This window comes from Maylandia zebra, linkage group LG13, assembly GCF_041146795.1.
Source record: "Maylandia zebra isolate NMK-2024a linkage group LG13, Mzebra_GT3a, whole genome shotgun sequence".
NCBI lineage: Eukaryota > Metazoa > Chordata > Actinopteri > Cichliformes > Cichlidae > Maylandia > Maylandia zebra.
The window spans coordinates 18,304,092-18,326,061 of record NC_135179.1 but is presented as its reverse complement, the minus strand read 5'-3'; the positions used below and the strand labels follow the sequence as shown (position 1 = coordinate 18,326,061).

The window sequence follows — 21,970 nt, the reverse complement described above, 5'->3', positions numbered from 1 at the left end:
AGCCCTTATTCTGCAGGGATGAGTGTCCAACAGCTATAATCCGCCTGTGAATAAACTGTATTTGTTGGTATGTTCTTATTGTTGGTTTTAAGTGCAACTGAGGAGAAGGGTCACAGTGTAAAGTTTCACTTTCACCCAGGCTGCTCTGCTCTAAGTCTCCAGTAGACTGTAATCCTATCATCTGCTAGAACGACAAACTGCCTGAGACGAATTGTCAAGGTACAGTTCAAAACCCCAACAAATATGCAGTAACACCGCACACACATGCACACAGTCACCAGCACAAATACATGGATGCGACTACACAGAGACCCCGCGGCATACGGTCTCTGTTAATGTTTTTGTTCAGTTACAACCACGAAACCATGAGTTCAGTCTTGTTAGCTGGAAAGCTGAGTCCCTTTTGTTCAGAAGAAAGAGAATAATGGCTTGTTGGAAAGGGTTACCATGCTTTACTGTCATGCCAGTGGTTGTTACAGATTTCTGGGGATTTAGAATAAAGCCATTTGAGGATCATGTCATTGTTCAGAGTGGCATGGATACACGGGGAATGGAAATTCACAGAGATTAGGTACAACTTGTGGTTAGGCATGTTTGGAAAAGATGATGGTAAGATTAATCTACAAATACATCTGTAGGTGTGTCTATTTACATTCTGAGCCATGCAAACACATGGATTTCAGTGCATGTGAATAAATTGTGCATTGTACAACCTCAGTACAGCTTAAATATCCCAGAGAGATCTAGATAAGACCTGGATGTGCAAAGGGAAACGTTTGGATTGGGAAGTCCAAAGGTAGAAAGTGGGGGCAAAAGGGATTAAAATGTCCCCACTTCCTCAGCAAGAGGGGAACCAGATCATGAGTCACACAGATTGTTGGCAAGGAGCAAAGTACTTTACATGGCTGGGAACGTCAGTGATGCATTGCAAAAACATGCTCTTCAACCGGTATGGCAAAGAAGACACACCACAGTGCACACAGAATGTAAATACCTACATGTACTGTAAGATAATTAAAAATGATCTGGGTATAGACACACAGACGAGCACACACACACACAAACCCAGGCAGAGGGAGATGCACAGCGACTGAACGCAACCGTCTAAATTCCAAGGAGACATGTGTAATGAGGGCTGAGTCATTTGGATGTAATTATAGGCAACCAAGTGGAAAAGATGAAGTAAATCAACTCAAAGTGATTTCAGTATAGAAAAACTCAATTCCGCTGTGTAAACTCAGTTCGCCATAAATTTAATTAATGTTGGTTTAAATGGAAGCGCTCGGCCTATTGTGTGTCATAAAACATTGCTGAGGTTTTGACTTCACTCCCTCTGTCTCTCTTACTCGTGTACTCTAATTTGTCTTTCCTCTAATCTCAGCTCAGCCAGCATGGAGTGAAACTGCAGCTCTCTAGCGCCACCTTGTGTTCTCTAATTACCCCTACAACAGTTGAGACGTTTCCTCTGCACTTGTTTTGAATGATTACATTTTTGGGGTTGGGGCACAAGTATAAAAAACTGAATGCAGTCCAATACAACATCTGTGCTACGAATGATAAACTTTCATTTTCTTTTGGTAATCTTAAAATGTGACAATGCTGGTTTATGTAATTTTTCTGTATGTAATTCAAAAATAAGCTATATATATATATATATATATATATATATATATATATATATATATATATATATATATATATATATATATATACATATATATATATATATATATATATATATATACATACATACATATATATATATATATACATACATACATACATACATACATATATATATATATATACATACATACATACATACATACATATATATATATATATACATACATACATATATATATATATATACATACATACATACATACATACATATATATATATATATACATACATACATACATACATACATATATATATATATCGTCTCTTGTGCACCGATGCCTTCTTGTTTCAGTGGCCCACTTCTTGTCAGGGTGTCCTGGTTCCTCAACACCTGCAGCGGACCTTGTTGATGCGGGCGACGTCCGAGCCGGCATGTCTTCATCTGTCTCACTCATGTCTCCGGTAGGCTCACTTAGCATGGGGGGTCTAGCCTTAGGACCCTTTCTGGATACAGACACCCCAGGCGGGAATCGAACTTGCGCTCCAAAGGCGTGTAGTCTTACCTTACCAGGGAATTTTAAAATTTTTTATATATATATATATATATAGAAATGAACTTGATGTTTTAATTTCTGTCACAAAAGCATCTACAGACGCTTTCACACTTGTCACATGTACTTAGCATGAACGTGCTCCTGGACAAATGCCAATCAAGATCCGTGTTTGCTGGGCTGTGAGCACAGATCCCACTAAAGGATGGTGGGCCCTCGTGGAATCTGATTAGGACAGTTTGAGCAGAAGCATGCACATGAGTAGCCTGCTGGAGGTCATTTTGCAGGACTTTGGGAATGTTCCTCCCAACACGGAGAAGCAGATACCTCTCCTTCTGAGATTAGTGGGACACAAAGCAAGCCTTCTTGCAACAGCATTTATGCATCTGCAGTTTTGGGCAACCTGAATGAGCTGAATAAGTATGACCTCATGGTACCAGCTGTGACAAACACACGCACAAAGTAAAACTAGAGAAAAATGAGTCTGGAACGATAAGGAGACAGCAATGATCTCTCCTGTTGCTTCTCCAGTGCACTTGTTGTCACCTTCATTTGCACCAAAGTGGGTCGAATTGATTCACGATGGTTTATGCTTCCTAAATCGACAGATTGAGGTCACTGAAGTTTGACTTTGTGTTATACTGTGATGACTGAGTTTTCCCTTAATGTTTTTGAGCATTGCAATTTATATGTATATGTATTTGTATAAGCATTTCCCCCCACAGACACTGGTATAAAAAATAAATCTTACACGCATTTCATACATTTTTACAACAAGTTGAGCCCGAGAGAGTGAAACAAAGAAAGGCAAATGATAAAAAGAACAAATAACAAAACAATCTGTTTGTCCTTTGTTTTTAAGCAACTCTACCCACATTATTATGAAGAATTTTCCTCTTGTAAATCATGTGTAATTTGGGATTATGTGTGTACTAAATCTTTACAGAATGTTCCTGTTATTGTTGTTATCGATAACTGTGGTTCTATAAATACTAACCATCTGCTTTACTTGCACGAACTGATATTTGTTTGTTTTATTTTGTCTCTTATTTATAGTCCAGCTCTTTTCTTTATGATTGAACAAGGAAGTGAATCAAAGACATGTTTCTTTTTCACTTTTCTCTTCTTAGTGTGCGTTTTTGATATTTGGTAAATTTTGGCTTCTTTACAATTGTCCTACTTGCAATTTGTAGTAACTTGTGAAACAAACAGTGATTTTACATGCAATTGAAGATTGAAGATTACATGCAATTCAATTCATAAAAGAGGGTCGCGAATTACCTAAAAATCTTGCAAAAACATTGCACATGTACATTTAGATTTCGGAGTGAATCTACACAGAGTTTTATGGCACATGGAGATTAACCCCTTCGAGGGGACAAGTCATACGATAAATGTCAGAAAATTAACAGGATTGTAGGAAAAAAATACACTAAAAATGAAATATATCACATATATGTTCACATATTCATCATAACATTGGGAAGTGAGTGATTATTTTCAGGTGAAAACCACTAATGCAGTGTGAGAGCTTTTAGTGTAAGGCATGTGAACCCTCACTGTACTCATTTCTCCTCTAGATGGAGACAGCTACCAACTACACACTAGACTGATATTTGCAGCACCACAGGACTTATTAAAAATGTGTGAAGGTCAACAAAAGCCATTGTTCTCTAACTGCAGCACACCAGTCATTATATACTAATCAGCATTCCAGAAGCTGTAACTCCAGATTTGTGCTTGTTATTTCATCAAAGAGCACAAAAACAAGGAAGAAAATGAGGAAATTCACTTAAAGAGCTGTGGGAGGCTATAAAATGAGCAGCGTTGATATTTTATAAAAACAAATATGACAGAAATTGATTCGCAAGAGTCCAGCTAATTTGTTTTTCACACATCAGGTTCATGACATAATCTCATGCATATTCTAGACCATTAAAAATACAGCTCTTGGCATCTGATGACAAGTATCGGGTCTGTACACTGGGGCTGACATAGATCTGTCTGTCACCTCACAGTAAATCATTTTCACACACTCGGAGGTCACACGTGTTCGGTGATGGGTTTCGAGGAGAAAAGCCGAATATTAAGTGGAGTAAATAAACGGGTAGAGCTGACAGTGAAAACACTTGTAATATTTGCCTTAGAGGCAAAAATGGGGCTTCATCTTTGAATCGCTTTTAACAGGTTTGTTGGTAAAAGAAATAAGACACCAATCACAAAGATAAATCTGTAGTGGAGCCGACTTTGTAGAAATCAATTACTTTTCTGTTCTCACTCCATCTTCCCATCCCAGTGTTCAGGGTGGTGACAAGATCATGTTAATTTTGATTTAGCTTCCTCTGTACGCCCTCAGTGTCAGCTGTCCTCTATATATGGCTTTTTGTAAGCGATCCAAGCTGTAAGTGTACGAGCTGCTGATGCTCCTGAAATTAAATATCTCTCTCTCCCTGGATTTGCTCTCACCTGTTGCCAATAAACACCTTATTGGAGAGAACATCGGACCTTTATTTGCCGGTATCTTCTTAGTTTTACATTCACTTAACTCCTTACACACACAGGCACGCTGCACATTCAAGCTTCTATTGATGCATTTCTGCATCTCTGACCTGTGGTGTACAAACAGCCATATCACTTTTTCAAATTCTTTGGGGACCACAATTCTTGGAGCTGGCCTCACTCCTTTTTTCTTTTTCCAGATATAATGGGCAATCCACCCTGCTCGGCTTGCCACCAACTGGCAGCGCCAGCAGGCTGCCCCCAGACCTTGGAACGGTATCAAGCAGACCGGGCCAGTATCCTAGCAGCCAAAACCCAACAGATGCACCACACTGAAGACAACATCACAAAATCAGGGGACTTACATTTATAATGTTCTCCCTCACACATAAACACACTCATATTCTGAGCTAAATATAAACACTGCCTCAGCAAGGGAGTTAGCAGATGAGTGGAAATAAAATCTGGTGTCTCAGAGTTTAATCTCTGCTGTTTTCTGTTTGTCCTTGCAGGTGCTTCGCTGTTTTATAAAGAAAAAAGAAAAAAAAGCTTCATTTGTTTAGATGAGGGTCTTACTGTACGGTTGAAAAGGTCAGAGTTAATAATGATAGTATCACAACTTCGTCTCAGATATTTAATGAAAAAGAAGATACTTGCTTTAAAAGGGCATTGCAGTACACCTGTATTAATCCATGGTACCCTCAGGAACTTCCTCAGGACTGATTTACATGTGTGTGTTATATTTAATTCTCCTCAAGTCACAATGATCCACATCCACCACACCTGTTCTATATGATCAACGATCTGCACAAAATCATTGAAATAAGTGAATTAAGAGTGCAGTTACATCATGATTGATTTGTGATTGAATTACTTTGTATTTATGTCTCTCTTGTTTCACCTAAAAAGCAAAAACAGAAAGACATTTTCAGAATTCACTTCATCTCAGAGCTGACCAGTGCCACTTAGCAAGCACATCCTTGCACGGCAAAATGCCGTGAAATTCCCTTTTGCTTGTCACTTCAACACAAACTCTTCCCAAGCACTGCTTACTGTGTCTGCTTTGCGGCAGTCTAATAGTGGATTCATTTGGGCTTATAAATGCTGTAAAACTCTGACAACAAACATCGATCTTGCAGTTTAATGAGAAATAACATGGGACAGACCCCTCTATCATCGCTCCCTCCCTCTCTTTAGCACCCCGGCTCTTTCTAACAAATTCATGTGCACACTTTCTTTTCTTGGCATTAAAGCACCTGGCAATCAAAAGAACGACAAATTCCCCGCTTCGTGCAGCCGTGTCAGCAGGCATCAGCCGCTGATGCATTTTACCTGAGAAAATTAGCCCAAGGCAAAAATGCACATTATGTTAGGAAAATGATTTTACTGTCAAGGAAAGTCACAGAAAGTTGCACACAAACACAGAAAGAGAGGCACATCCTGTCCTCTTTCTACAGACCAGTGCTGACACTATACGTCCTCGGGCCTGCCTTAGCTGGTGGTTTGATAAATTGGCCCTTTCATCTCGTCGATGTGCATTGTGTCAGTGGGTTTGTGTGCATTTGAAACTGTGAGTGCATGCATTCGTGTGTGTGTGTGTGTGTATGCACGTCTGCCTGGGTACATTGTCTGAGCTGTGAAGTGTTTGGCTTCCTCACTGAGGGCTGCTGTCACAGCCTCTGAAAGCGTGTAATAGGCGCCCATTCTGCCGGAATGAATACACATCCATACACTAGTGAGAAAATGTGGCATTTCAAAAAGACTCGGGATAATCGAACAGAAAAATTATAAAAAAGAAAGGATAGGGGGGGCATGGCAATGTCATTCTTTTCAGCTAAGCTCTAAATTTGGTGCATGATTGCTTTGGGAACTGTTTGCAGGCCACAGTGAATTAATGCCATTTCTAATAGATCAAGAGCCGGGGGAGTTTTCTGTTGTTGGCTGTGGTAAACATTCTGGCTTCAGATACTGGGTTCCTGTGAGTTTCACTGGGATTCACGACTGTGTTAAATTGCCTCGGTTTGATTGGGATTCAAAGGCCACGGTTTGTTTATTCAGATTACACTTCAAAATAATTCCTCTTGAAACATTGAGTTCATTTGCAGCAATTTGTTTTTCTTTTTCTTATTTTTTCTGAGATAATCATTTTATGGACTCTGTGGCTGAGGGAAAAAAAAACAAAACAAAAACCTGTTCACAGAAGAAAAGTCACACTGGTTCTATGTTTTGCAGGTCTGCAGGATGTCAACCCACCTAAACAGTTGCATCAGTGGACGGTGAGCAATATAACAAAAGACTGACATCCCTGTTATTTATTTTATTTTATTTTTTTTTACCTCACGGCATTTAGATTCAGAGGACCATTCTGGGTTGAAGAGAACAAACTTTTTAACATAGAGAGTGCTGCTTCATCTCAAACTCTATTGGTAGATGAGTAGACGCACGTCTCAAAATCTCACCATTGTCGCTGCAAATGTGGCAAACATGCATATAGAAGCCCGGCTGCACAGGTGGTCAGAAGAAAAGTAAAGGTGGAGGAAAGAGATTATTATGCTATGAGTTGTGTGTTTTCTGATTCTTCGCAGGTGTAAGTGTTTGCAGCACACAGTTGCCCTAACAAACCTTTAAAAGTTATCATTCCGATGCATTTCTTGGTAAGTAGTACATTTTGTATACTTTTTTCCTCTTGAAAATGAAAAAAAATCTGGATAACTTTTCTCTCAAACGAGCACAGTGGACATATTCATGACTAGTCTTGTAAGTGTTACATCAACGCATTGATTTAGCCTACAAATGGAATTTGCAGTCTGGTGGTTTGTTTGACAGAGAGGCCTGGGATGAAGTCAAATTCCCAGCCTTGATTACGGTTTCGGGGCACCTCTGCACATGAACCCTGTGGTTCTTCTGAGTGCTTGATGAAGACCACACAGCTGGAAACTACACTACATCTTCTCAACAAGACAGTAACAGTGCATGATATGCCTTATAATGAAATGATGGGGATTAAAAAGTGAGTGTGAGCAAAGGCGCCTTACTTTGTAAAGGGGGGTCATGGAAACAGAGCATCGATATTACAGTGACTGGAATGACAGGGAATCTGGGTGCTCTCTCGGGTTATGCTCGTGTAATATGACATGCGTGTGGGTGCGAAGACCTACTCACTCGACCAGTGCTCCCACTCACTCACTCTACAAATCGAGCGTTCCGTGTATCACTCACACGCTGCGTGAGCCGAGAGCGCTTTCTGTCTCTCATTCATCCCAGTGAAGGCTGCTCACACTTTTTTCTTCTTCTCTGTCCCCCCTCTCGCTTACTTCAAGCTGGGATAGCTCGCTTTGTGTGTGTGTGTGTTTTCTCTCCCTCTATTTGTTTCCTCTCCGCGGTGCCTTTCGCGCGGAGTAGTGGTGGATGATATCAACAGAGCTTCGTTCCTTCTTACCTCCGCGATACCGAGGATTGGAGAGGAGTCGCTAGGGGACAAGCGCATCACGACAGACGGCGGCGCGAGGGAGTTTTTCTTGGAGGGGGACATCGCAGCTTAAGACGAGGAACAAATCAAACAGCTACACTGGGAGGACTGGCGCTAAGTTTTGACGGATTTCGCGGTGCAGGTGCGCAGGTGCATCGGGTTCGCGGAGAGGAGTCAGTGCCTCTGCGGAAGGTGAGCGATGGACTCTAAACTCCACCGTCGCTATGTCCCCCCATCAGTTTGTTCATTGGATGACTTGTTGTATTGATTGGCCTTGTTTGATTTTTTGTTGTAGAATACCTAAGTTCTTACACCACTCAGAGCATCACGTGGAATTGCTGGGATACTCATCGTCGGTTTGGGGAAAACCTTTGCAAACTTTGTTTTTGTTCTCTAACTGTAGGCAAACCAGAAACGTGGTATCAGTGTATGTTGACGTACAGCCATGCTGCTGCATGGTGTCACAGGTTTTCATCTAATGCTCATAACATCTTTCTTAGCTGCTTTATTATTTAAAAAAGCAGCACTTTGAGTTATTTATTATTCATTCATCCACTGGGGCCATCTCTGAGTGTGTTGAACATGATAAGTTAAACTGATGTGGAGAAATCTGATTTGGGTCTGCAGCTAAAAATTGTTTTCATTGCCGGTTAATCTAGGTTGTTAATTTATTTGTCTGATCTACAAAATATCAGAAAAGCCGTCAATCACAGCATGCCAGAGTCTAAACATTTGCAATCTAAAGAGTGGAGTGACACAAAGAGAGCATGCAACACTAGAAAACATGAAACCAGAGAACAGATGGACTGCTGGTTAAATGACTTTAATGAACAGTGCATTGCTGAAATAGTATTAGATTAATTTTCTTATTGGAATGATTTAAACATCCCTGGTTGAGTTCACTTTTCAGTTAAGTTACAGAAAGTTGAGCTTGAGTTTAAATTGTGTGCAGGAAATTTTCTCATTCTGAAACTGTTCAAAGCATCTGGTCCACATTCAGTGACTTCCTGTGAAACATGAAAATGAGACGCGTCGGATGTAATATGGATTAGTTTTGATGCTGCTTCACTGCTCCATATCCATTCTCATTTAGAGCACTCTTGTTGCTAGCATCTGTCACTTTGGGAGGAATGTCCAGTCAGCTTGATACCGGGTGTCTGTAGCAGAGTGATAAGAGCTTATGGTCTTTTCAGGCATTCACCTACCCGTCAACAGGACAGACACACACATACAGACACACATAAACAGCACAGGCTTTCCTTAAAAATCCCTCACTTAAGCACGATGTGATGAAATATGAATTTGGACAATTACACTTACTAATATAACATGCGGCCATCATCTCAGTGTCCTTTTCAGTCTTTTGTTTTGTCCCTAAAATGAGCATATATGACTTCCACTGAGTGGCACTGATTCAGTTTTTCCCACATTTGCCTCAACTGTCCGAACAGCACTGAACCTTCATGCTCTGTTTACATGGAGTTACACTATCGATCACAAGTCATCGCAAGTGATCTTCAGTCCTACACTGTGATCGATTCAGCCAGCACTGACTTTTACTGTACTTTAGGTCAGTGCAGCAGGAAGGCAGGCAGGTGGGCTGGGTCTCTGAGCACTGGAACGGAAAAGAAAAACACCCTCTGAAGGCAACAACTAACTAATCATTCATATCACTGTGAAATTTGTTAAATAATTACAGTAAAAGGTTCCCAGTTCAAAAATATGAGAGCTAAAGCAAATGAATTATTGCAAAGTGCCAGTTTATGGACATAGATTTTAAAAAAAAGTGTCTGAGAGTATTTAAAGTACATAGAGTGCTAAATCATCTACCACTGCTTTACAACATATTCATTTATTTACAATGGTAAATATGTTTTATGCTTTACATTCTATTGTATTCTTCTCTTTCGGGTTCATGAAGAGTATAATGGCTCATTTAACGTATTGTTATTGACGTGAATAGAATTGTTCCAGCTATTTGTGCCAGTTCCCTCTATGATGAACAACAGAGTTCATAGTCTAATTAAAGTTTTTAAATCACCCTTCAAAAAATAAAGCAAATTAACAGGCATGCTCATTATGCCACACATTATGCCGTGCCCTTGTTCTTCCCAATTCTGAGGCGTCTAGAAGTATGGTTGCCTATTTCATTCTCCCCCTTGCTGTGCCTCTGTCTGAGCCTCTCTGGTGAAGAATCTGATTAACCAACTGGCATAATTCACCCTGTCCTAAAGGAACAAATGGAAGAGCAATGTTGTTCTTGAAGAATGGCCCCTTTTTCCTTTCTAAATATAAATAAAACATATGAAGGAAAAGACACAAACGCTGACACACACACACACACACACACACACAGAGTCCGAGGGCAATAACTGAAGCTGTGATGCTCTTGAAAGACGCTGCAGCTTCATTACTTTCTGTAATAGGACAATGATTGATTGAGCGTGTGCGTATATACATGCATGTATATGTGTGTTTATCTTCCCGGGTGTGCGATTGGTCCATTTTCTTTAGGATTGATAGAGCATCATGTGTAGGTGTGCGTCTTTGTGTGTATGTTTTCCTCTCAGAGTGCTCCATAGCAACAGGCAGCATATCTTCTTCAAATATCTTTTTCTCAGTCACTGTGAGCCCTGACCTTACTGCTCACTGTGTGCTGTCTTTGCACGGGTGCATCTGCTTCTGTGTTAATAAGTGTACGTGCAAGAGAGACCATGTACAGTACATCAGTGTGTGGGCCATTTGGCCTCTCATTAATAGCAGCATAGTAAGTAATATGGACCCGCTCGCTCTGACTGTCTACACAATCAAGATACTGAGTCCGTCTCATAGCAGCATCAATGCATTGCCAACTAGAGCTTTTTGTTCTCCTTTTTCTCTCAAACAAAGTAGATATCATCAAAACTATGCAATACTGACATTGATTTGTAATGCTTTGAACAAGTGGCAGTTTATCATTTTTAGCCTTTTTTATGTATCTCTCAAAGGAAACAAGAGCGACATCTCAAATATACATCTTGACACGGTTGTCGTGTTGTGTTAATATCGGGGTTAGACTAATAACTGGTTACGTATTTCATATCCGGGCATAGCAGCTCTTTAGAAATAAATTTTCTTTTGCTCCATCACCGTGTTAGGAAACTGGCCTGCTGCCAGATAGGGAGGGAACATGGGGAGGAGAGGGGAATATTGTGGGTGCATTAGTGAATGAGCAAAGAAAAAAAAATGCTTATCAGATGTAGAATTCATGCTTTTGCTTTTTATTTCTTTTTCAGACTCAGTTCTCAAAAACACACTCACACCAAAAGGAACAGATGCAAGTCGAAGAAGCAAAGACACTTTATACAGGCTATTTATATAGGCTAGGTGCTGCAAGGTCATACCCTATTTACTTCATGCCAGTGTGTGTCTCTGTGTGTATACATCTGTTTGTGTGATGCACAGCATGTTTTTTACATTCAGTCATATCAGTATCACGTTGCTTTGTGAGGACGTGTGTGTGGCCATCCATGCACACACAGCGTGAACACAGTGCTGCGAGTGTGCTAACTTTGTCGATAGCAGTACAATGTTCATGTGGAGGCTGTACAAACTCATATACCTATAACCTTGCTGCTCTATAAAAGAATCGGTGCTGTACTGTATTGAAAATATTTCTCAAACGCGAAATAAAAACCAGCTTTTCATTTTTAATTGGATTCCCAAACTCACACGAGGTGCAACTGCAAAGTTCCATAACTCTGCTTGATTTAAAGTTATGACCATTCAAGGTCATCTCTTATTGCAGGGCTGCACCGCTCCCAGCTGTTATTCTTTGATCACTGCCTGCAGCCCTGTTCTGATCTGATCACATCTATAAATTTACCATCAAAGTGACACAGAGAGAAAACGTCTTCTCTGGTCAAACTTACCTAGCTTTTATATGAAGGATCACCACTGATGTTTAAGCTAGGTCTTTGGCTTTGACCCAAAACCAAAACACTCACTCCAAAAATGCCATGGAAGTGAGTGTTTATTAACGTTTAATGCTTTACCTCCTGAAAGCTTGCTTGACCACTGAAGCTCTTTTTGCAACTGAGCAGATTCTGTCATATTTCAGGCCTATTTAGTTAACAAGAGTGATCTCTGCCTGTGGAGTTTGACTTGGAAAAAAACCAGGAAACAATTCTATTGCTCATATATCCACATCTTTATTGGCACATACTGAAGTGTCAAAACGTGGATATCTAGATTGAATGAATACCTGCCATAGGGGGAGAGGCGGGTTACACTCTGGGCAGGTTGCAACTCTGTTGCAGGGCTAACACAGAGATATACATATGGGCAATTTAGAATCACCAACTCAGCCTAACCTAACCCCACTAACTGCATGCAAGCCAGAATACCTAGATGAAACACATGCAGACACAGGGAGAACAGAAAGCAAGAAAGACCTTGTTGTGAGGCAACAGTCCTAACCACTGTGTCATCATGCAGACTTGTGGAGGAAAGCATTATTTTAAAAGTTACCGAATGTTTAAGTTTTAGCTCAACTTAAAATGGCTTAAAGTTTTAGTTGCTTTCTTGTCTGGTTAATTTCAACATGGAGTTTATTCCCTTTGTTTCAGGAGTTGAGCTAGTTGCAGTAATCAATCTCATTAATTGCTTCCCTGATCTTGGAGCCGCAGCTGATGGAAGTACAATTCTCAAACAAACACCCAAGGGCCAAGCAAGCTCTAAAAGTCAAGCCTCTATTTGTACTGAAATTTTAAAAAAAAAAAAAAAAAAAAAGCACACTGAAAAAAAATCTCTACAGTGCAAAATTTATACAAAATTAATTGTCAAATTTGAAGTTGCAGGCAGCATCCTTTATCACAACTGCAGTTACCAGGCTTGGCTCTGTGCAACTGAACAGCTCTCTGCGCATACACCAGCAATTAGTGGTGTACAGTATTTGTACGCTTTAATGTTGCATCAGATAATATTGCCTGCTGACATGCAAGAGTAAAATTGTCACGCAAAAGTAACATCAATGGGTTTGTCACTTCAGCTTGCATTCACACACTTTACACAGGCACACATTACACACATATGTAAAACAGAAGCCCTGTGACTGACAGATGATCGTACCATGATGTCTTTGTAACGTCCTCTGAGGATGTAAATAGAAAATCAACTCTCAGCTGTATTGTACTGTATCTACTCACACACCTGCTTCATAGTCAGACATGCGATAAGAAGACATGCAGTTATTTAACTGAATGATGCTGTGGGATAATCTGTATGTATTGATGCTTCTGTGAATTTTGAAGCTAAACAAGCTTGTTTTGGTAATTAGGAAGAGCGATTGGCAATTAGCTTTATGAAATCATGTCAGAGTTATGTGGCTTGTGTCGTTTTAGTTGTTCCACTAAATTTTATGCCCGATTAATTTTTTACTTCTGTGTCTTTCCAGTATGTTCTCATATTGTGTGCATCTCCCTCCTGCTTGGTCTCAAATGTATATCTTTCGCATTGAGGTGCTCTTGGGAAATCTGTCTGCTTGCTCACTTCTGCTCTAATCTGCTTGTATAATATGGTTTCTAGGTGGAAAAAAAGGAACAATATTATTCCTGAATGACTTTTTGTTTGGACTTGGGAAAATATATTCATGAAAATACTGACTTATCTTTAGTGCCTTGATCCCACTTCCATTCACTGCCTGTCAGAACAGGTCTCTGTGTGTATAGCTGCTGCCATAATGTACACTGAGACAACCATTAAAAGCCAAAATCCTTGCAGCATGTTCTTTTGTACAAAGTTCCTCTCCACTTTCGTGCTTATATTGGATCTTCAGACTGTTCTTTGATGTCACATAGTTTTTTTGGGGGGGTGCCATCCAAATACCAAGTCTGCATTTTGTCAAAAGTTGTTTTACCTTTTTCAAATAGAGATTTTAAAATGAAAACATGTCCAGAAAGTCCCATAACATAGAAAAAGAACATCTGGCCAAAAGGGGGCAAACTATATAAGCATATAAAAGGAAAATCCAATCAGTTGCTAATGAAACTGATAAACCCCAACAGTTTTGTTGCTTTCTAACATGGCATTTCCCATATGTTAAAGTAACTTAACAGCCCCCATTCAAATTTCAGGCTGCCTTCGGTCTCCCACCATTAACTCAGTTTGCCTAGAAGTCTGTTACTGAATACACACACACAGGCAGAGAGACACTACGCGGAAATGTGAGCTGTTAAACTGCAAACCTAACTTTGCCCAGGATAATGGTCTTCTTTCTCCCTCTAATGAGCCCATATTATGGCCTAAAGGGTTAGATCTGTTATTAATACCATTAACAACTAATGGTCCACTGAGAGAGATTTTCAGAGATAAAACTAACAGAGTACCCTCATGAATACAAGGGTCTCATCAAGCCAGAGAGGTTATAAAATATAAATGCATTGATAAATAGAGATGACTAATAGACACTTTCACTTATGGAAAATCAGACACACACAAAACACAAAAGCACCACTGAAGCTTTTGATCTATTCAATCCACACCAGTACCGATCTGCCTTCAGTATCACTGCCTTCAGAACCAGTCTGTCTCTCAGAAGTACAGAGGAGCTGAAAGGAGAGCGTTCAGATAAACTGTCTTCACCAAGCTGACTGACAGCATAAATATTCTTAATGGAAACACTAAAATGAAGCAATAAACAGTGTTGATAGATTTAGTCGTTTCATTGATCGCTTTGTATTGACAGCAAAGCCAGAAAACAGGTGCATAATCAGAGTCTAAACTCTAGTAGTCTGTGTGGATTGGTGCATTTAATAGAAGTAAATATCTATGTACCAGTGTACCTTAAAAAACTGAATATCGTCAGATGCATCTTACCTGTGCTAACTGTGCTTTCGTCTGAAAATGCCTCTTTTCAGATTTAAAAGAATTTTGTATTTCATTTGGAAATCGGGGTCCCAGAAACTGGAGGAAGGATTGAGAGGCACAGAATCCAAAGTGTTTGATGTCCAATGTGAAGTTTCCACAGTCTATGATGATTTGGGCTGCCATGGCATCTGCTGGTGTTGGTGGTGGTTGGCTCACTGTGTTTTTGTCATAGACAGCAGCCCATATTGTGTATTCTGCTAAAAAGACATAATACCAAAACCATAAACATTGTTAAAAGGCTCAGTGATTCTAATGAGCTCAAATCAGCTACAGCTACCTGAGCTGCCAGCCATCTGTCAAAGCTGCCAAACCCCTAATAAGTTACACTGAAAAATTCTTGTGCGTTGCACAATAGACGTAATTGAGTCTGTATGCTAAAGGCTGACTAATCAGGAAAATGTGTTTTTACAATTTTGTTTTGTTTCTGTTAAGCTTATTTTGTTAAGTCACTATTACTGTTATTATTACTATTATAATGATCATCTCCTTGGCTGGGATAAGCTCAGAATTCACATATACATCCATCTCAAATATTACATAAAATACCAGTATATACCTCTTGGACTTTAAGTTTCACTAAAATTCATTCCAGTAGTAAGGTGCATAATACTGCAGCTTATCTCCTCTTCTCTCCCAAGAGTGGATAAGTCGAGCCTACACCATCTTTCATGAATAATCCCTGCCCTAAAGGGCATATTTCCACCACTGGGAGAGAAAAGAGGCAAATGAGATGAAGATAAGAGACAGTGAGATAAAAAGCATACTGTGACTGTCTTTGACTAACAGTATCAGAATTAGGGATTAGATTGGTTGTACCATGTGAGTGATTACACACTCGTTGTTTTCCAAAATAAGTGGCCAAAAATGGTGCTGCGATCCGTATTTATGTCATTTAAACTTTTTTAAACAGTTGATGTTATGAAATTTCTTACTTTAACATTGCAGTGGCAGTTGTCAAGCAGTCACGATTGTTGTGCATTTATATTGTGTGCTCTTTGGTCATGGCTGACAGAGAAGATTGTTTTAAAAGTCTGGTATTTTCTTTAATTAATGAACAAACAATTTAAATGAATTAAAAAAAAGGAAAGAAAAAAATTCAAAGATTATGTGCATGCAAACAGTGTAATACCTACAGGGTCAACATTCAATTCAATTCAAATCAATTTATATATTGCTCATTTACAACAACAGTTGCTTCAGGTAAGATAAAGATAAAGACTTTATATAACACAGAGAAAAACAGAGAAAACCCCAACAATTAGATGACACTTTACGAGCAAGCGAAAACTCCCCTTTATCAGGAAGAAACCTCCAGCAGAACCAGGCTCAGAGGAAGCAGCCGTCTGCCATGACTGGCTGGGGTTGAGGGTAGGAGGATAGGACCTGGAAGACAGCCAGAGATTAATAATAAGTAATGATTAAAATCCTGACATTTTATAAATCTAGAGCAGTCCAGCTTTTTTGACTTATACAGAAAACTGGCTGAAGTACTGACCTCGGTTCAAGGTAACATTCACTCCTCAGTCATTATAGAAGGAAACTCGGACAAGAAGTATAGCATCTCAGAGCTGTCACCAAGGTTATTGCGAGAAGATTTCAGGAGTTGACGGTGCAATTGTCACTCAGATTCGCAACGCAAATTGATGTGTGAGAACTGTAAAATGTATTAAAAAGCACAAATGCACAGAAAAAATGCAGACATAAATTTAGAAGATCACACAGCCAATTTTGGAATAAAGCATTGTTGATTTTCTTTCTGCATCGCAATCACACACTCTCTTCTTTTACTTCTTGATTGAACTTGTTGAATTTAACTCTGGGGGAACAGACGGGACCTCTGTTTCCATATCTTAAGCTTTTGGCTTTATTTTTTTTTATTTGACAGCAAATCCATTTGCTTGTACCCACGCTGTATTTGAGGTTGTGTACGTATGCAGTTTGCAGTATTTAACAAGAATAGTACAAAGTAAGCTCCTGCAGTGCAAACAGAATGAATGTGTATTTGGATTCAGACTCTGGCTTCAGCTCCTTTGAAGACTTTGTTCCCTCAGTCTATTACCTTTGATTGCTACTGTACAAAGGGGAGGGTTATGAATCTTGGAGCGTGTGTGCATGTGTTTGTGTGTGTTTGTGTGTGTGTAGGGGTTTGACAAAGGGGAGACAGTGTTGGGAAAGATTACATTACCAGGCGTGAAACAAGAAAAAAAACTGTAATGTGGAACATCAAAGTGACGCCACAGTGCCTTTGCGATATAGGGTTCCATATTATTAACCTCCAACCCTTGCTCTTGTCATTACGGCTTGTGACTCATTCGACAGGCCATTGGCTCACAGGCTGATGTCAATATTTCAACGTCCGTATGCATAATTTGACAGTTAAATGAGGGGAGCACTTTATTTTGAATGAGATAGAAGCTGTATGAAAATGTGAGCACAGAAAATGGAAGAGGAGGAGAGACAGTCCAGCTCACAGCAGCTACCCCCTGATGGAGCATAAATGAATAAACTGAGAAATGGGGGAAGGGAAGATAGGATCTTGTAAAAAATGTCTCAGTTTTTTTCTTTTTCACCCTCTAAGTTCATCTTAAGGACACATTTTATGTATCTGTGATAGGAGTAGTGTCTCTAAAGTTCCCCACTGGGCAAATACTTGATGCTATATGTTTGTCTACAGTAGGGTAGGGCTTTATTACACTATCTAGTTGCAAGTACTATTACAACCTAATTAATATTCTAAGCTTATGTGACAAAAACAGCCCCACTAGCTGCATTTATTAGAAAGAACAAAAAGTTCCTTCTATTCCAAGGCCAGCTATTTAATGAAGAGTGGGCCAGAGGCTGAGATTCTAAGGAAGTTTCAAAGTTCACATCGATGTTAAATACTTGATGTGGTCTTAAAAGAGCGTTCCCTTTTGTCTTTATATTCCTTCCGATGAAGACAGAAGGTTTGTGCATGTGCCGGCTAAGACTCATTTACTTTTTATAGTTCTGTCCAATGGAGTTTGGAGGTTTTTTCATGTTTAATTGGAGATGCTGTTTTTGTTTTCTGTCTTCACTTTAACTCTTAAAGACTTTTAACTTTCTTTCACATTTTAATTCTAAGCCTTGTTTTTGCTTTCATACACTATATTGCCAAAAGTATTGCCTAGTCTGCCTTCACACACATATGAACTTGAGTGACATCCAATTCTCAACCTATAGTGTTTAATGTGACGGCAGACCATGCTTTGCACTATAACAGCTTCAACTCTTCCAAGAAGGCTTTCCACAAGGTTTAGGAGTGTGTTTATGGGATATTTTCTTTACCATTCTTAAGAAGCTTATTATTGGGGTCAGGCAATGATGTTGGATGAAAAGGCCTGGCTCACAGTCTCCACTCTAATTCTTCTCAAGGGTGTTCTATATGGTTGAGGTCAGGACCCTGTGCAGGCCAGTCAAGTTCTTCCACTCCAAACTTGCTCATCCATGTCTTTATGGACCTTGCAACAACCCCACACCATAATCCCTATTCACCAAACTTTACACTTGGCACAATGCAGTCAGACAAATACTGTTCTGGCAACCGTCAAACCCAGACTCGTCGATCTGAAGGCCACACTAAGTCTGGGGGTTTGTACTGATTGTTTATATGAGATATTCATAGAAGCAGTCTACCTAGGTGCTTGATTTTATACATCTGTGGCCATGGAAGTGATTATAACACCTGAATTCAATGATTTGGATGGAGGAGTGAATACTTTTGGCAATATAGTGTACTTTTCTCAAACCTTGTGTGCTACCCTATCAGGTTCCAAGCTCTTCACATCTATTGCTCTAGCAGACCCTTCAAACCCCTGTCCACATCTGCATGGGTATTCTGAAACACATCTTTTCTATGTGTTTTGGCCTTTGGTCCACACATTCATTGCATTTTAGGTGACTAAGAGTTTTTGAAAGGTTCCATCTTGGACAAAGAAAATGAAGATTTTCTCTTGAAATATCGAAACCAAATTAACTGATCTTCTTCATAGTATAATACAAAGCCAACAACACAAAGCAAAGGTGAAAATCAGCACGAAGACAGTGATTCTACTTCAGAAACATGAAGAGGTAGAAAACAGCGGCTGCAGCCTGACTGCTCATCAGTTTTTTAATTGTTGAAATTCAGGGCCTGGCTGCTGGGCTGAGGTAGGCATTTACTTAGTTTTAACATCACTCTGGGTTCCTGGCCAGCATCCTGTCTGTGCAGATGCTGTGTCAATCAGCAATATTCTTCACTCTCATTGGTAGTTGATACAGTGGCTCGCTTGTTGAGAATGTCACAGAATGTCATTCCCTTTCATGGTTACAGCAAATCAATTCCAGTGTGTATCCAGCTTCATTAGATCATCTGACAACTTCACATCAGAACCTTTTCTCTAGAATGTCACAATGAGATTTCCATTGTGTAGGAGGACCAGGCCTCAAGGGCTGGTGTCCTGCAGTATTTAGATGTGTCCTTGATCCAACAGCTGATTTAAATGGCTAAATCGCCTCCTCAACATGTCTTGACGTTTTCCAGACTGGTAATGAACTAATCATTTGATTCAGGTGTGTTGACCCCGGGTGATATCTAAAACCTGCAGGACACCGGCCCTTGAGGCCTGGAGTTCCCCACCCCTGTCCTACACCAAAGCAATAAAAGAGAAATAATATATTTCAAATACATTTCCTGTGTAGTAGCATGACTTTATACTTGGAGGACAGAACAGGTAGATTGTGAATAGGTAGACTTCTAAAAGGACAGTTATTGGTGTCATCAAATGTACAGCCTTTTGTTGCTCCCATCCCAATTTTTTTTTAAATGTGTTGCAACCATTGAATTAAAATTACTTTATCTTTTTCTTATTTCTTTATTTTTCAGGGTTCTATTGTAAATACAAACTAGAGTAACCATTGTCATTCTGAAATCATTTTATTTTGTTTTTATTTATATTTTGCAGTCTCCAAACTTTTTTGGAATTAGGGTTATATATTGAATTTTGGTTTAATAAGTAAAATGACTGTGAAACAGTACTGTTGCAGAATTTTCAACACTTTATTTATTTATTTATTGGACAAAGTCACTGCAAGTCTACGAAAAGCCACTAAATGAGTTAAGTTTGCAACAATGAGGTGAACTGAAGCATAATGATTAGTACAATGAGTCCTTTATGAGCCCTAATATACCATTTTTGCTGATATGGTGGCATTTAGCTGATGAGATTCTGTCACTAATAACACTTTTTCAGGATCAAGTCTAAAAAATGACATGTTTCATTTAAGTTATCACTGAAACTGTATGCACTATCAACAACCTTTTGATGCAAGTGTAAGACAAATAATTACTTTCTAAATTGCATTTCTGTCTGTTCATGTCAATTCAGGGAGCGAAAACTCTAAAATGCAAACTCTATATGGAAAGTTTTGGCAGTACAACAGTTGCTGTCCTTCAGCTACAGCATGCTGGGAATTGTGAGCTGGGCAGACTGTGTGTGCCATTTTTATTAAACATGCACAATTTGTTAACTCTCACCAGAAGTTAAGTCTAGTTCTTAATCAGTCTTCCTATGTCAACAGAACACATTACCTCTCTGCTGACTCTGTACAGTGCAGTGCGTCAGCCACTTCTCTTTTTACAAATTCTGTCAGAAGAAAATCACAGTGGATGAAATCTTTGAGCTGCCTCTTCTAATCCTTGTCCAGTTTCTTGTGGTAGCCCTTCTGATAGCTACCGATCAGTAGTTCAAGCTTTGGCCCAGGAATTTTGTTTTGCTGTGCTGGTGCTGCCAGAAATTACCACCGCACTTTCCCCTTTTCCTGCTGATGCAGAGTTAGTGGCCAATGTAGAATCATCTCCACCCATTCTAGATTGGGCACCAGCACCGTATTAGTGTTTGATGGAGCTCTTTTAAACAATATTGATTAAAAATGACAAAATTATAATGTTACTGTGCATTTTTAAGTCAAAATTGAAATAGTTAAAAGTGAATTACGAATTATATTGCAATTGTTATTGCTTTTGTAAGTGTTATTGGCTCATGCACATACAAGTTGAGAACAGTTAAGTCCTTAATGACTGTATGAATTAATTGGGTTGCAGCAATAATTCATACCATTCGTCACACACCAAACTATATGTCATGGATCAGTTCTTTGACGTAAGAGTCTATTAATGAACTTCCCCAAGTTTGCAAGTTTGGCAGGAAATCCATGTGTTCACACTATTTTAGTTACCAAACGGTTTTATTACTAAGAAGTAGCTCATTAAGAAAATAGCTTTTCTGGGCTTGACTATACAACAGCTTCACTCCCACTCCCCTTCTATTTAAAAACTCTCTTTATTTTGTCACAAGTGATCACGTCGTCTGCAATGACTTCTGCATGCATCCAAGTGAAAAAAAAGGTTCTAAATTAAACTAACAAGACAAAATCAAAAGATGAGCTGAAGGTAAACTTTCCACTGATACTAAATATAACACATATATAATACATGCCCTGTGGTTCAAATTGATACTAAAGCAGGAAGAGCGCATCTATTTAACCCTCCTGCTGCCTCCCCAACCTTTTTTTCCCTCTTTCCTTCCATCTTCAATTAGGTATCCCACTATCTGTCTCTCCATCTTTTCGCTTCATTGGGTCTGCCATTCTATTAATCTTGCTAACAGATTGCCTCTATTAATTAGTCTACATCCCCCATCTTGCATGTAATATTCAGAGGTAATTGAGATATTAGGAAGATAAGGATATTTCTGCAGTCACAATCATTTTTAATTAGCCTAAAGATTAAAAGATAGACTCGTTTCCGCCTGGCTGACGTCCAGGCTGGCGGTGCAAGGTCTTTTCCTGTAAATTCTGCTGCAAATTTAATGTGTCAGTTTCCAAGATATATCTGTTCCATCATGCCTCATACTTCACGTTG

General features: G+C 39.4%; 1 protein-coding gene across 3 annotated transcripts in view; it reads left to right on the top strand.

Annotated features, from left to right (window-relative positions):
- The first annotated feature begins 7,684 nt into the window (after nt 1-7,684).
- zgc:171482 (zinc finger protein) overlaps nt 7,685-21,970 on the top strand; it is an 83,855-nt gene continuing 69,569 nt past the window's right edge. Inside the window, exon 1 of one of the 3 annotated variants that reach the window (XM_076891684.1) lies at nt 7,685-8,337. The gene's annotated coding sequence lies outside the window, so the exon portion shown is untranslated. The remainder of the gene's footprint in view (nt 8,338-21,970) is intronic. The other 2 variants (XM_004551758.5, XM_004551757.5) reach the window with 2 other exon arrangements.